Raw genomic sequence first — 13,767 nt, forward strand, 5'->3', positions numbered from 1 at the left:
ATAGACGGACTACAAGAGTTTTTAGGGTGCGAGAATCAGGTGTTCCCTCATGGCGACGGACTGAGACCTGACCACACAATGGGAGCTGCGACAAATGGGTGGGGCAGGTGACCTACAGTGGGTGGATCAGGGAGATTACTACTAGGGTGGGGCAGATGACCTACGGTGAGTGAAGAACATATTATTAAGATCAGTACAGAGAAATGATGACCTATGAAGCCATTCACCAGACCGTATGAACCCACACGCACGAAAAAAAAAAATATATATATATATCCCTGCGACGTACGAATAGGAAATTTATGAAAGCTCTGGTCACAGTCGTTGATCAGGGAGTGTTCTAAAACAGGATGGTCGAGGGAGAGCCGTGCATCCCTCATCACAAACGGAGCGATAGTGTCAAGTGCTACCACAGCATCAACCCGTACAGCTTACCTCACCACCTCATAATACCCAGTCAAGAGCTCAGCGCATCGTCATCACCTTCAAAACAAGCAGTGTCCTTATATGTAAAATTCCTCATCATATAAACATACCATTACTTCGGCTTTTATCAGTTCACTTGACGGTTTGGGTATAAATCAACAGCGTTACTTTCGGTTCGAAGACATCGCCAGTGACTTCACTTTTTCATGGCAATAAATAAGACATCAACAAAACGACCCCGTGGTACATACTGTAAGATAGCATCGCATACTCCGTTGCTGTAGTAAGTCTGTTCAACCTAAATGTAGTCAGAAGGCCGGACAAAACTGATCACACTAATACAGAACTGATCTCACTAATACAAAACTGATCACACTAATACAAAACTGATCTCACTAACACAAGACTGATCGCACCAATATATGTACAAAATCTGATTCACAAATACATCTGATCAAACGTGAGGTGATCCCCACCGCCCTAATATTTCCTAAACATTAGCCAAGTCAGGCAGGCCGGTGGACCCCAGGTGCAACACACGCACACTCACACACACACACACTACGTGGAGACACCGCGCGTGCGTACTCTCTATCGCTCCAATACACACTGTTGCGTCCGAGCTCTCCCCTCTCCACCTGCCGCGCAGGTCCCGCCTACTGACCCAAATGCCCCACCCCCTGACCCACAGACCCCGCCCACTAACCCAATATCTCCACCCATTACCTGCCTCTTGGCTCCGCCTTCTCTTCAACGCTCTCTCTGGCTCTGTTAACAACGAGAGGCCTAAACCCTTTATTTATTAAACGCCCATAAAGGTTGATTTTGATCAACTGAACCGAACAGAAATATTATTTATGATCTTCCTTTCTCAACAAGATGTTTATCTGAACATTATTGAAAGATAAATGGCGACTGCAACAACCACCTGACTCCAAGGTACACGACCAGCGAAGGTGTGTGATGAGACGGGAGGAGCTGACGAGGCTAAAGACCAAGAGCTGTGGCGAGTCGGTAGGCACTTTTACTGACACTAAATCTAAACATATATTCATGACTTGCACACTGTTGTTGTTACGTGAAAAATAAAAAAAGAAATAATAAAAAATAAAAAAATAAAAAGAAATGACCAAACCTGGATAACTGGTATGGAAGTGAAAGGCAACCGGTTCACGTGTGGAACTGGTGTATGCTGGAGGCAGACTCTGGCAGCCTACCCGCTATGAACACACACACACACACGCACACGAACCAGGACCCCTCGGTCTCTGCTGTGGTCTATAGGATGACCTCCGGCCCTTGCTATAGGCTGCGGACGCCCCCAAGCACACCCAGGGTTAATTTTAACATTACATTGCACTCGGAACAGAGACCATCCTGGAGGAGTTACTAGTGACTATGAATGGTAATTATGAGCCCAGCTGATGAACGGTGGACGTCAGCTACCTTATAGTATTGGATCACACGCTTATGTACATCGGGATCTGAACCGATGCTTCTCAATTGGCGACTATGCGGACGTGATGCTCCGCTGCAGAACTGGGACGGCGCCATCGGTCGAGAAGGGCTGGGTGACTTCCAAGGGTTCTTCCAGACCGGCACATGAAACTGCAGAAAATTATAGATAAAGAAGTGATCAGCGATAGAAAGTAGGGGATAACAGGAGAAATGGGTATGAGGATCATCTCCCATTACTGCCTCATGCTTGTCATACATATGTACAAATGATCGACTAACGTTTACAAGCGATTATAGTTACGAGGGAATCAGACATATTCATCCAGGAAGAATTCGAAAGGAACGTCAACATTAGATGAGCAGTGGGGGCGAGTTCATAGCTCCAAACCATCACCTGCTATCTCCCGTCGTGTGCCACAGCCTCAGCCAACACCTGCCACAGCACCAGCTAAAACCTAATGACGGTAAGGGGTTAGACACATTGCCACCTCAGCCTTTTTTCTCACTTCTTCCATCTGCTGTGAACTACTGTCGTAGTTTGGTTGAGAGCTCCTTCACAAAGCCCTCCAAGACACACGGCAGCACACACAGGAGATTTACTGGTTCCATATCACATCCTTTTCGGCTAATATCTTTCATGCCTTGTAATGTTATATAGCATGAAGCCGCCACGGCACCTGTTAAATGTCTGGTGATATACGTATCGTCATACAGTTCTTATCAAAATTTTTGTCTCATACATGTTTTGCTTATGTCGCAGATGAATCTTGTCTGTTAACGTTGATTTCAAATCACATGAAAAAGGTCATATTTTCAAAAGCGTCATCTTTGTACCTGAGATCAGCATGACAAAAACAGAGATAGCATAGACGGGCAGAGCTCGGAAATGACTGGGAAAATGTACGGTGATATGGTAAGTAAAAATACACCACGAATGATTAATTTCACCAAGTGTAATTCATAACAGTAACTTCCCTCAGTTCGAATATGTTTAGCTTTGGTGTCGAAGCAAGAAAATTATGTGCAGTCGTTCCTCTATAGACAACAGAATATGGGTATTCACCTTAGATATGAATACTTTCAACACTCTTGAATGTTTTGAAGTCGCATCGCAACTGCTTCAGCCTTACCGTTTGCCTTTACTTGGTAACTTTTGGCAATAACATGGTCAACATTAACCCAATTTTAGTTACATCACCTTCTTACCCTATTCTTTTTCTTATATTCTTTGTTTTTTATGATTGACATGCAAACCATCCAACCAAATAACGATTACAGAGCCTAAAGCGAAAACTCTTTGTACACATTGCACACTTTTTCACTTCTCGTACGCAAGCCACCTGACGAGGGAATCTTTCAAGAACTGGCTTATGGGTCCTTCTGGATCTTTTGAAGCGATTTCTTTAAATGTCTTCCATGAAAATTTCCCCACAACTTTTAGTGTGCATATTCTCTCTGATAAGCTCTTTCATAAATATCTTGCAGTCAATCAGACATTTTCTTTTTCTTCAGCAAAAACTCACAGCATCCTTTATCTTATAATATATATATATATATATATATATATATATATATATATATATATATATATATATATATATATATATATATATATATCATACTTATACTTTGTCGCTGTCTCCCGCGTTAGCGAGGTAATATACTCTGACGGTTCGAGGACTGAGCTTGCTGGAAGGTACGACGCATTCAAGGGATAGGTCTAGCGATGTGGCATACAGATAGGGACGACATGGTGTCATTGGGTTGAACCTGAGTATATGTATGAAGCGGTCGCTTGCAGAATAAGATCTTGTACATATATCTGGAGAAGGTTGAAAGTGTTGGCAATGCTAGGTTCTAAATGTCATGACTATTATGTATTAACATTCTTACTGTATATCTATGCACTTATTCTATGTTAGCTGAGACGACGCTATATCTTAGCCTAAGCTAGTTACCCATTTTAACGACCAACCACTAGGGATGGATGAACAGATGGGTTGCCTAGGGACCGACTGCCGCAACCAAGATTTGAACTTATGCGCACGATCCTGAGTGGCCCATGAATGCGTTATGGCCAAGAAAACTAACCGTTACACTCTGCAAGCATATTCATAGTTATTGCTTGATTATATATTTGAAATAATCAATACTCTCAGCACATAACGTAAGTCATTACAATCTTCTTTACATCTAATTACACGTTTGTTTAGTCTACATAAATCATTGCGACCTTCTTTACATCTAATTACGTATTTGTTTAGTCTTGTTTTATCGTTTGAGCGTAAGAATTTAAATAAGCGGATTGCCAATGTTGCCGGCAACGTCTTGTTGACTTTCTAGTCTTTTTAAGTGCTCTGTTACCAGAACGGTAGGATTTTAACAAAATACAAAATACATCAAAACATGATGAACGATAGAAGAAAACTTAGGAAGGATTATAGACTTTCCTTCATGCATTTGATAGATCAAAAACGAGTCTACCCATCACGCTCTGCCTGTCTGTGATTGGCTGCTGGCAGGCATGGCATGGCTGACTCCAACCTGCAAGCCGCTGCATCACAGGAGGTTTGGACACGTGTCTCCACAAGCAAATTGTTAGAAAATTACCATTTTCTCATCAAGTATGCCTTCACTGTTATCTTCAGGTAAATTCTACAAAACCGATTTAGGATAAGTTACATACTTAAGAGGTGATGTTAGCTTGTTATTGTTTCAAACTGCTGTGTTGATGAGTTAGTGCAAAATACCGCTTTGTCAGCAACGCGGCTCAATGAACTGGAAAGGCAAGTGTATATGATTTGTTACCCATCGCTCTGCTCCAAAATCTACCGGCGAAGTGGTTGATTATTTAGCCTGGCTGCAATCATGAGGATCGACAGGCGAGTCTATATAAGAGTACATTTAATAGACCAGAATATTTACGTCTGGAGCCCCAGTTTAAAATCAAGGTACATTTGTAATAGTTTCTTTATGTTCGGTCTGCGTTGACGGTCGTTTCGCTACTGAAAGAAGGTACGTGTTAGTTTGTTCAGTCGCAAGACGCCACCGTTGGGTGAAATACTATTTTGCCGACTAGCTATTCGCCATTATGTTCAATTCTTTACTGGATTTATATGCTTCCCTAAAGAAGAAAATGCTTTGCACATACCACCAAAATCCATTAAAAAACTACCAATTCTGATGAGATTTTTTTCTATTTTTTTTTTTTTACGTGTCCACTGGGGTTACAGGAGCTCATATGCGTCGCCATCTTGAAGCCTAGGTAAAAAGTTAGCTTGAAAACTATCTGGTCATCCATGCAATACCCCAACGCCATCTAACTCGTAACTTACCAAGACTTGTTCCTTAATGTAACACGAAGTTGGTGCCATGGGATGTAAACTATGTCGACCACGAACCACTTGGTATGATAATGAAGACATCACGGCGCCGACTACAGATGAATTATATGCTTATTTGGTAATACTGAAACTACCCAGTCATCATTTTACGAAACATGTTGCCTTACCATTTAGAACAAAAGTGTAGCATTCTTCTAGAATCGGGCAGATTTGGGTAATTCAAAATAATTTTTCCTTCAGCTTTCAATGGAACACACCACATAAACACTCGGTCGGCCACTTTGGCGCCAATCCTTTGTGAAGCATCATCCCCACAGGGAGTTGCACTTACTATATCTTTGTTGCCCTTTTATCTTTTAGGCTAAAAAAAAAAGGTGATGTATTATCTATCAAGATATTCAACAAGTTAATTGTGATAGTACGTAATAGTTTGATGTTTTCAGCACACTGCTTGAAAAAAAAAATACTGGAACATGTCGCGTCTGCGCATTGCGCAGGCGCGACACTCAACACTACTATAGAAAGCCAACAAGTTGGGTTCGGTTGCTGGGAAGACGACCAGTTTGGAAAGTTTTTAGCCTTTCAGTTTCGTGCTGCGTTCATATCAGTGTGTGAAGTTTAAGTCAGCGCAGACATTGGAGAAATGTTATGGATGTGAGACGGACTTATCGCTGCTGGCGTTACTCTCCAAAATGGTTCGTCCGTCTTGGCAACATCCTTCCCATCCAGGTAGTACAGGTGACGGTATACAGTTATGATCTTTCTTGAATTAAGTGGAGTAACGGGTTTTGGGGTTTCTGAACTAATTGGGAGGGAATTGTTGGAAGATTTTTGGAAGTGCGGCGAGAAGTGATTTCCCAAACTATATTGGCCAGCTTTGTGTGGTTTACAGATAATGGGAAAGTGATTAATTATGTGCGTAAGCTTTTGTTAGATATAGGGTTTATGGGGTGAGGCTTAGGTGAGGCTTATCTGCTATGATTACACTGGGGATTTAAGGTAGATTTTCATGTTGAATTCACATTTAAAGAATAACACAGAACACTTGCTAACAGTAGTCTGCTAACACTCATGACCGGCATGAGACCAAGATACTTAGATGTGTGGGCCAAATTGCCAAAGAAGTTATTACTTTACATTACTTCAGTTTGTTATGATGGCACTGCTGTTTAAGAAGATACACGTATGTGGTAATCTTGTGCTGATGTGAATTATGAATAGCGTGGAAACCGCTGGTATTGATAACGTACAAAATTGGCCATGCTATTCTCTACAAAGTAATGATTTACATAGTTGATGGAAAGATATGTTGTCTTTTTTTTTTTTTTTAGAAAGTTAAGTATATACTATAATGTTATTGCAGCCCAAAGAATTCTAAGTGCATAACGAACCAAAATGTTTCTGCGTAGCGGTCATCTTTACAGCTGGCAAGAATGGTTATCAAAAAAGTATTGAAGTATTAAATCCATTTTAGTTCTATGAATGGCTAGATAATGAATAAAAAAGATATTTATAGCAACATAGAAGCGTCAAAGAATGATATTTCTCCAATACTTCACGGTTATTTGATTATACCACAGTTCCAGATTAAACTGACTTGTTTACTAATGAGAATTTTAACTACTTCATCTCCTTTTCCATTACTGATTCAATAAAGAAAGATGCTACAGGCTTTACAAATATGACTGAATATATGCGATATTGTAGTTTTATTTACACAACTTTTCTGTACTTATTTATTTCAGATATCTTGTATTTTGTGTAGTCAAGTGATTAAACCATGTTATAACATATAGACAACTTTTCTGTACTTGTTTATAACAAATATCTTGTATTTTGTGTATTCGAGTGATTAAACCTTATCATAACATATTAATCTGCTAACCTTGGTATGTTTCGCTGAGTTTCCCAACGAGATAACACTGACAGAGTTACTTTCTTGAAACATTTTTTGAAATTCTATCCCAAGTACTCATTCGGCAATTCTCATGAGTACTTACAACTATTCATACACTAATCCATTTTGGCTTGGTTGCAATCTGTTCGCTGAGCGTATAAACGGTTTCTTGTTCAATTTACCACTTGCCTTGGTTCCTTTCATTGACGTTACGCATTTCGAGATTTCTTAAAATTGGCCATCTCCCTACTACGATTCTTTTGCCTTACATTGTGTAGAATATAACATTTTCCTGCTTGTAAAGTTTGAATTGTCACAAAAAAAAAAAAAAATGCACTTGTATTCATGTATTCTTCATCTCTGGTGATTGATGTTAGTACTCTTCATATATTTTCTTCTTTACTTTTTCTGGTAAGCTAGGGATACAGATGGTTGTGTCAAACAATTATTCGTGTATTTTTTCACTCGATTATTGCACTTAAGATATTTCCTTATCAGTGTTTGCTGCTCCACTTAAACACTTGCTTTCACATTCACCTGGTGAGATTATTTGTTGATGGTCATATTCAACACTTTTCACGTATTAAATAAGAGAACTGCCTGTTTGTAAGTGTTAACGGCACTTATGAGGGGGAATGTGTGCAGATGTTGAAGCTATCTCTTGAAGCATGTTCAAGTCACATAATTGTGATGTTTTTGAGAGTAGAAGTGTATACTTGTGCTTTTTCTTTCCACTTGTTTAAATCTTGTTTCTGCATTGCTTGTGAACAGACTAATGCTATATGCATTTAACCCCCCTTGTAATTTTCTTCAGGTAGCTAATGAGCATATGAACGATATTTGCAAAGTGCGCCCATAACCTATTCCTTAAAATGCAGCCCTGTATGTGTGTGAAGACTCTGTTACCTGAGGTAATGTAACTGTTTTCTTGCATTAACCATGCCAGCTGTATGATATACTATGTGCATTTATTTGTTTATATCTGTTGGTAGAACTTTCATACTAAAAGCATGGTGTTAATTGTGCATGTATTCCCTTATATCCATTGGTTATACTAACAGTAAAAGCATATTATTACTGGATGATTCCTTCAAGTTGTTACATTGCAAGCAAGAAGTCATTACTTAGACTGAATACTCAGTCTTTTCACCATTGCCACTTTCTTTGATTCCAAATGTGCAACTTGCTCAACTAGAAATCAGTGCAGTATTGCATAATAGCTTTATCTCCAGTTTGTCACCTTCTCAGCAAGTTCATAAACACATGCTTGTTACAGTTACAATTGTTTCCATATGAAGCTTTGAGTATGGTTTTGTATTCAGTGATTCCAATTCATCAGGCATTACAAATAGACCAGATCATGTTTTTCTAACCCTTGTTAAAACTGACTTCCAAATGAATATATATATATATATATATATATATATATATATATATATATATATATATATATATATATATTATATATATTTTTTTTTTTTTATACTATTCGCCATTTCCCGCGATAGCGAGGTAGCGTTAAGAACAGAGGACTGGGCCTTTTTTGGAATATCCTCACCTGGCCCCCTCTGTTCCTTCTTTTGGAAAATTAGAAAAAAAAAAGAGAGGGGAGGATTTGCAGCCCCCCGCTCCCTCCCCTTTTAGTCGCCTTCTACGACACGCAGGGAATACGTGGGAATTATTCTTAATCCCCTATCCCCAGGGATATATATATATATATATATATATATATATATATATATATATATATATATATATATATATATATATATATATCATTCATGGGGATAGGGGAGAAATAATACTTCCAACTTACTCTACAAGATGCTTCATCCCATTGTATGTTAAAATCTGGTGTGTTTATGGAAAGTTGTTAGCCCAGGTTTGTGGTGTGTAGAACACAAAACTGAGAGGCAGTAGCCAATACGGCTAACAAAATTAATAGCCAGTCCTAACTATTTGACGAGAGAATTTATTAGTCTATGGGGGGGCCATGTGACACTGGAAAAATAATTTTGAGGACGTTTACTCAGTTTGGTTGAAATTATAACTAGTGATTCTTATAGTGTCAAGATTAGATGCTGCATGAATGTAATTTCAAGAAGGAAGTAGGGGCAGGGGGGTTCCAGGATTTATTTTTCAGACTTCAAATACTGGATCATTAGGTGTCATGGCTGCACATAAACTTCAGTGAAATTGATTCATGTGCACAGTTGCAATTATATCTGTAATGACATGAAAAGGATTTTGCAAAATTTATCACGTACCTCGTATAATGTGGAAAGTTTACTGCTCCACAAAAACTGCATTTCCGATTTTTTAGTTACCTCACACTCCTGCTCATTTTTTTGTTCTCTTCCTTTTTTTTTTTTTGGAATCAATTAAGTGCTGAAGGATAATTTGTATTAACCATTATAGTGAAAGAAAGTTTTCTTTTTTAAGGTAATTTTCTTGTGAAAGCCATTGCAATTTGCACATTCAGTATGAAGTGTATATTTCTCCATAACTGAATACGAAACATTTTGAACATCTTACAACAGAGAATGCAGGGTGTGGCTTTTTGAAACCTTAGATGGTAGTAGACCTTGGACTTCAGTTCAGACTAAGGAGGTTAATGAGAATCTTATCACTAGTATGTCTGACAACCCGTCCTCACTTCATGATTATCTTTACCTTCAAAATCTTAATCCGTATTACCTAGAGGCCATAAACTTTTTATAATTTCTGTGAAATTCTGGTAGATAGACCAAATTCTGCCATAAGGATGCATTTGCCCCTTCATGAGCGGGAGAGAAAACTTACCCTGCGATTTGCCTGTCTTTTTATTCTGACTGATGAATAGTGGATGCTTACCTCGGATTTAATTGAAGTTCCTGTGTTAAGTTCTTTAGGTGACTTTTATATGATATACTTTGACGACGGGTGAGGTGCTGATAGCTCTAGTCACTTGGTTAGGATGATTGAAGTCTTTCTTCGACTTCGCCATGATGACAGCCTACCGTTCCTCTTTTTTGGACGCTTTCATATGACTTCAATTCCTTCCGTCATAGTTAGTGTTGACTTGGATCTGCTGGAAGTCCGGACGCCGGTGCCAGACGCAACCCCTAATATTTACCTCGATCAGCTGGGAGACCGCAGTCCGCACGCTAGTGCCAGACGCACAATTAAGTCATAATTCTTCATTACTCTGTCTAATTTAGTCACAGTATAATACTCAGTGTGGACCCAATGTAGTTGAGATATCGCAGGCCTGGTGGTTTTCTTGGGGTGGGGTATTGTAGCCTCGTTGTCACTGCTATGAGCGCCCTCCAAAAATGTTCTCGGCTCTCTTGAAGATAAGACTTACCGCCATTCCGTCAGACATTAGACACCAATTAGCACTTCACTGAACTTGCCTTAGGATGACTGAAACTTGCAGTTTTGTGGCCAGTTAATTGGACTGTGCCTGGTTGGGGAGGGGGTCATGTTCGGCACTGGTGGAGTCGCCTCATTAACTGTGGGGGTGTACATTCTACCGAAAGCATTACTGACATCACCTGTTAACGTACATCTAATTAAAGGTCCCATCTCCTTATGTAAAGGTATCCATATTCAACTCAGTAGTTACAACATGGGACATACAACTGCTGAGCAAACAACTGCATTGTTCCTAACCCTCTGGTCTTTTAAACGTGGACAGACCGTGACTTGACATCTAGCTAACCCAGGGTTGGCACACAGGTCCCTCGTTTCTAGCCTCAGCCATCCCAACCTCGCTTGGTGTTACACTCTCCTCTGAACAGCTTAATAGTAAAATGTACGCAGTTTAGTAGTATAGTAGTGTACAGGACTTCAAGTTTCACAGCACAGTTGGTATTTAGGTATACAAATAACTACAAATCGCGTATCTCCCACATGACAGATATTCCACAAGAGTGTTAAAGACATCTTCATACCATTTAACCTCTTCTTGGTTAGTAAGACTGGTTAAAGATATCTGAATATTATTCTCTCTCTCTCTCTCTCTCTCTCTCTCTCTCTCTCTCTCTCTCTCTCTCTCTCTCTCTCTCTCTCTCTCTCTCTCTCTCTCTCTCTCTCTCTCTCTCTCTTTCTTTCTTTTCTGTGGTATAGTATGATTCAAAGCCAAGTTATTCCATGTTATGTTTTTTTTTTTCCCAAGTGGCTTTGTATATGGACGCGATATGAATTTTAGCTATAACTTTTACATTGGGTAAATTTGCTGAGAAGTAGATTTTTGGTAGTAGGTGTGTTGTTCTGTGTGTAATACAGAGTTCATTCTAAGATATAGTTCATTTGTGTGAAACGTCTGGTTCTATTTCTGATGCTTGATAATTCCTCATAATATCCCCCAAATTTATGTTATCGTTTTTTATAAACGTTTATGAATGGTGAGCTAAAAGTTAAGTTGTTTTCTATGGTTTATTGTCTGTTTTCATAACAGTGCTTCTGTCTTTTCTCATTTACATGAAAATAAGTCTATTATAGACCAGATTGAGGTAATATTTTGGTAAAGGATGGAAACAGTGTGTGTCCCATACTTTCGAAGTTTCCAGAGTTAATGATATTGCTTAGTGTAATAGCGTTAAATGTCTTTTGTAGTAAGTCCGTGTTTGATTTTAATTTTTACTGCTAAGGGCTGATGCAAAATCAGTTAACAGTACCCATGACCTAACGAGAGAATATGAAAATATTTTGGAAAGGGGCAGGTGATAAGAAGTGAATACCAGAGCAAATGGTTGCATTAGTGAGTGGAGCAGATGTTTAAGTGGTGACATGTGTTTGAAGAGATAGAGTGAGCGGTTTGACAAAATGTTCAATATATTAGACGATGGGTAGGCAGATATGGTACGGTTGGGGCAAGATGGCATGTGGAGTAAGAGAAACCTGTTGAGTGGTATGGTGAAAAAAGAGGAAGTGATGAATACCTATCATAGGACGAAGGGTGTTAAAGCATGAGTGGATTGGACCTCAGTTGAGGTTCTTAAGGACGAGGATGGCAGTACTCTTGATCGGGTTGTCAGGTCACTCAGCGTTTTGATTGGTCCATGATAAGGTGCCCCAGGACAAAAAGAATGCATGTTGAGTGCCGATATTTATAATGGCAAGGGTGACAGATATGAGTGCACGAATCACAGATGTATAAAGCTGCTGACTATACCAAGTAAACTGTATGGGACTTTGGTGATGGAGAGAGAGGGTGGTGCCATGCGGGAAAGTGTGGCCTTAGGGAAGTTAGAGGATGTGTGGACTAGGTGTTTCCTTTGAAGGATATTGGTGATAGATATATAAAGAGACTGAATAATATGTAGCATATATGTAAAAGAAACAAAAGCCTTATTGAAGGAGATACGAATATGAGATAATTGGAAGTTTTTCTATGGAGAATAAGTTATGTGTGCGAGTAGGAATGGGGGAGGGTGGGTGGTTACCGGTTGAAGATGGGTCTGAGTGAAGGGCACGTGATTTCACCTTGGTTGTTTAGTCTGTTTGTGGACAGGATGGTGAGTTAGGTGAATGTAGAAGTCTGTGTGTGTGTGTGTGTGAGAGAGAGAGAGAGAGAGAGAGAGAGAGAGAGAGAGAGAGAGAGAGAGAGAGAGAGAGAGAGAGAGAGAGAGAGAGATCTACAGTATACTGGAGGGAGCATGTTCTAGAGGAGGTGAATTAGTTCCTGTTTGCAGATGATACGACTCTGGCGGCGGACTCCAGAGAGAAACTTTAGACGCTGGTGAAAGATTTTGCGAGAGCGTATGTTAGGCGAAAGTCGAAAGTAAATGGGAACAAGATCAAGGGAATGAGGTGCAGCAGGGGAATGGGGCAGGATGGTTTGATTGTAAGTTTGGATGAGAAGAAAGCGAAGTGCTTTAGTTAAGGTGGGAGTGAACATAATAGCGGATAGGAACGTAAGGGTTATAGTGAGTGATTGGGTGGGGGGCTAAGGGTGAGGGTGCAAAAAGGAGTATATGGAAGAAAACGTCTGTCTGTTAAGGTAAAGAAAACGTCTGTCTGTTAAGGTAAAAAAGATTTGTTTAAAGGGATTGTAGTGTCAAAGGTGTTGTATGGGCGAGACCCTTGGACCATGAATGCATGAAGAGCATTGACGTGTTGAAGTGAAATTGCTTGAGGTTAGTATATGGTGTAAGGCAGGTTGATGGTGAAAAATGACGATTGTTAGAGAGATTTGTGGTTGTAAGCACACTTTGATTGAAAGAGTTGACCAGCCCGTGCTGAAAGGTTTCGTACTTAAGAGAGAATGAATTAAGGAAGAATGACTTAAAAGATCAACGTGCCAGAAGTGGAGATAGGAAGGGGAAGGGAGAACCAAGAGGGAGGTGGAAGGGTGGAGTGAAGGAAGGTTTTGGGCATAGTGGGCCTGAACATTCATGAGAATGAGAAGCGTGCATGGAATAGAATTAATAGGATCGATGTGGTGTACAGGGGAAACGTCATATCACTGGGATGATCTAGGACCTATAAAGCGGTCAAAGTAAACCACGGCATAATCTGCGGTCTTGGCTGCCGTTGGAAGGCTTCTAGTTATTCTTGACCGCTTGAGAGTAAGAGAGAGAATGGATACTTGCGTTTGATTTAACAACGTTACTCCGTTCAGATGGGTGAGGAGAATCAGGTGTGCAAAAACACTGG

General features: G+C 39.8%; 1 protein-coding gene across 1 annotated transcript in view; it reads right to left on the reverse strand.

Moving 5' to 3' along the window:
* The window catches only part of LOC139753305 (NAD kinase-like), a 266,986-nt gene extending 265,949 nt beyond the window's left edge, over positions 1 to 1,037 (reverse strand). The window contains exon 1 of the mRNA XM_071669605.1: positions 977 to 1,037. The gene's annotated coding sequence lies outside the window, so the exon portion shown is untranslated. The remainder of the gene's footprint in view (positions 1 to 976) is intronic.
* Between the last annotated feature and the right edge of the window lie 12,730 nt (positions 1,038 to 13,767).

Source organism: Panulirus ornatus, chromosome 14 (assembly GCF_036320965.1).
Source record: "Panulirus ornatus isolate Po-2019 chromosome 14, ASM3632096v1, whole genome shotgun sequence".
Taxonomy (NCBI): Eukaryota; Metazoa; Arthropoda; class Malacostraca; order Decapoda; family Palinuridae; genus Panulirus; species Panulirus ornatus.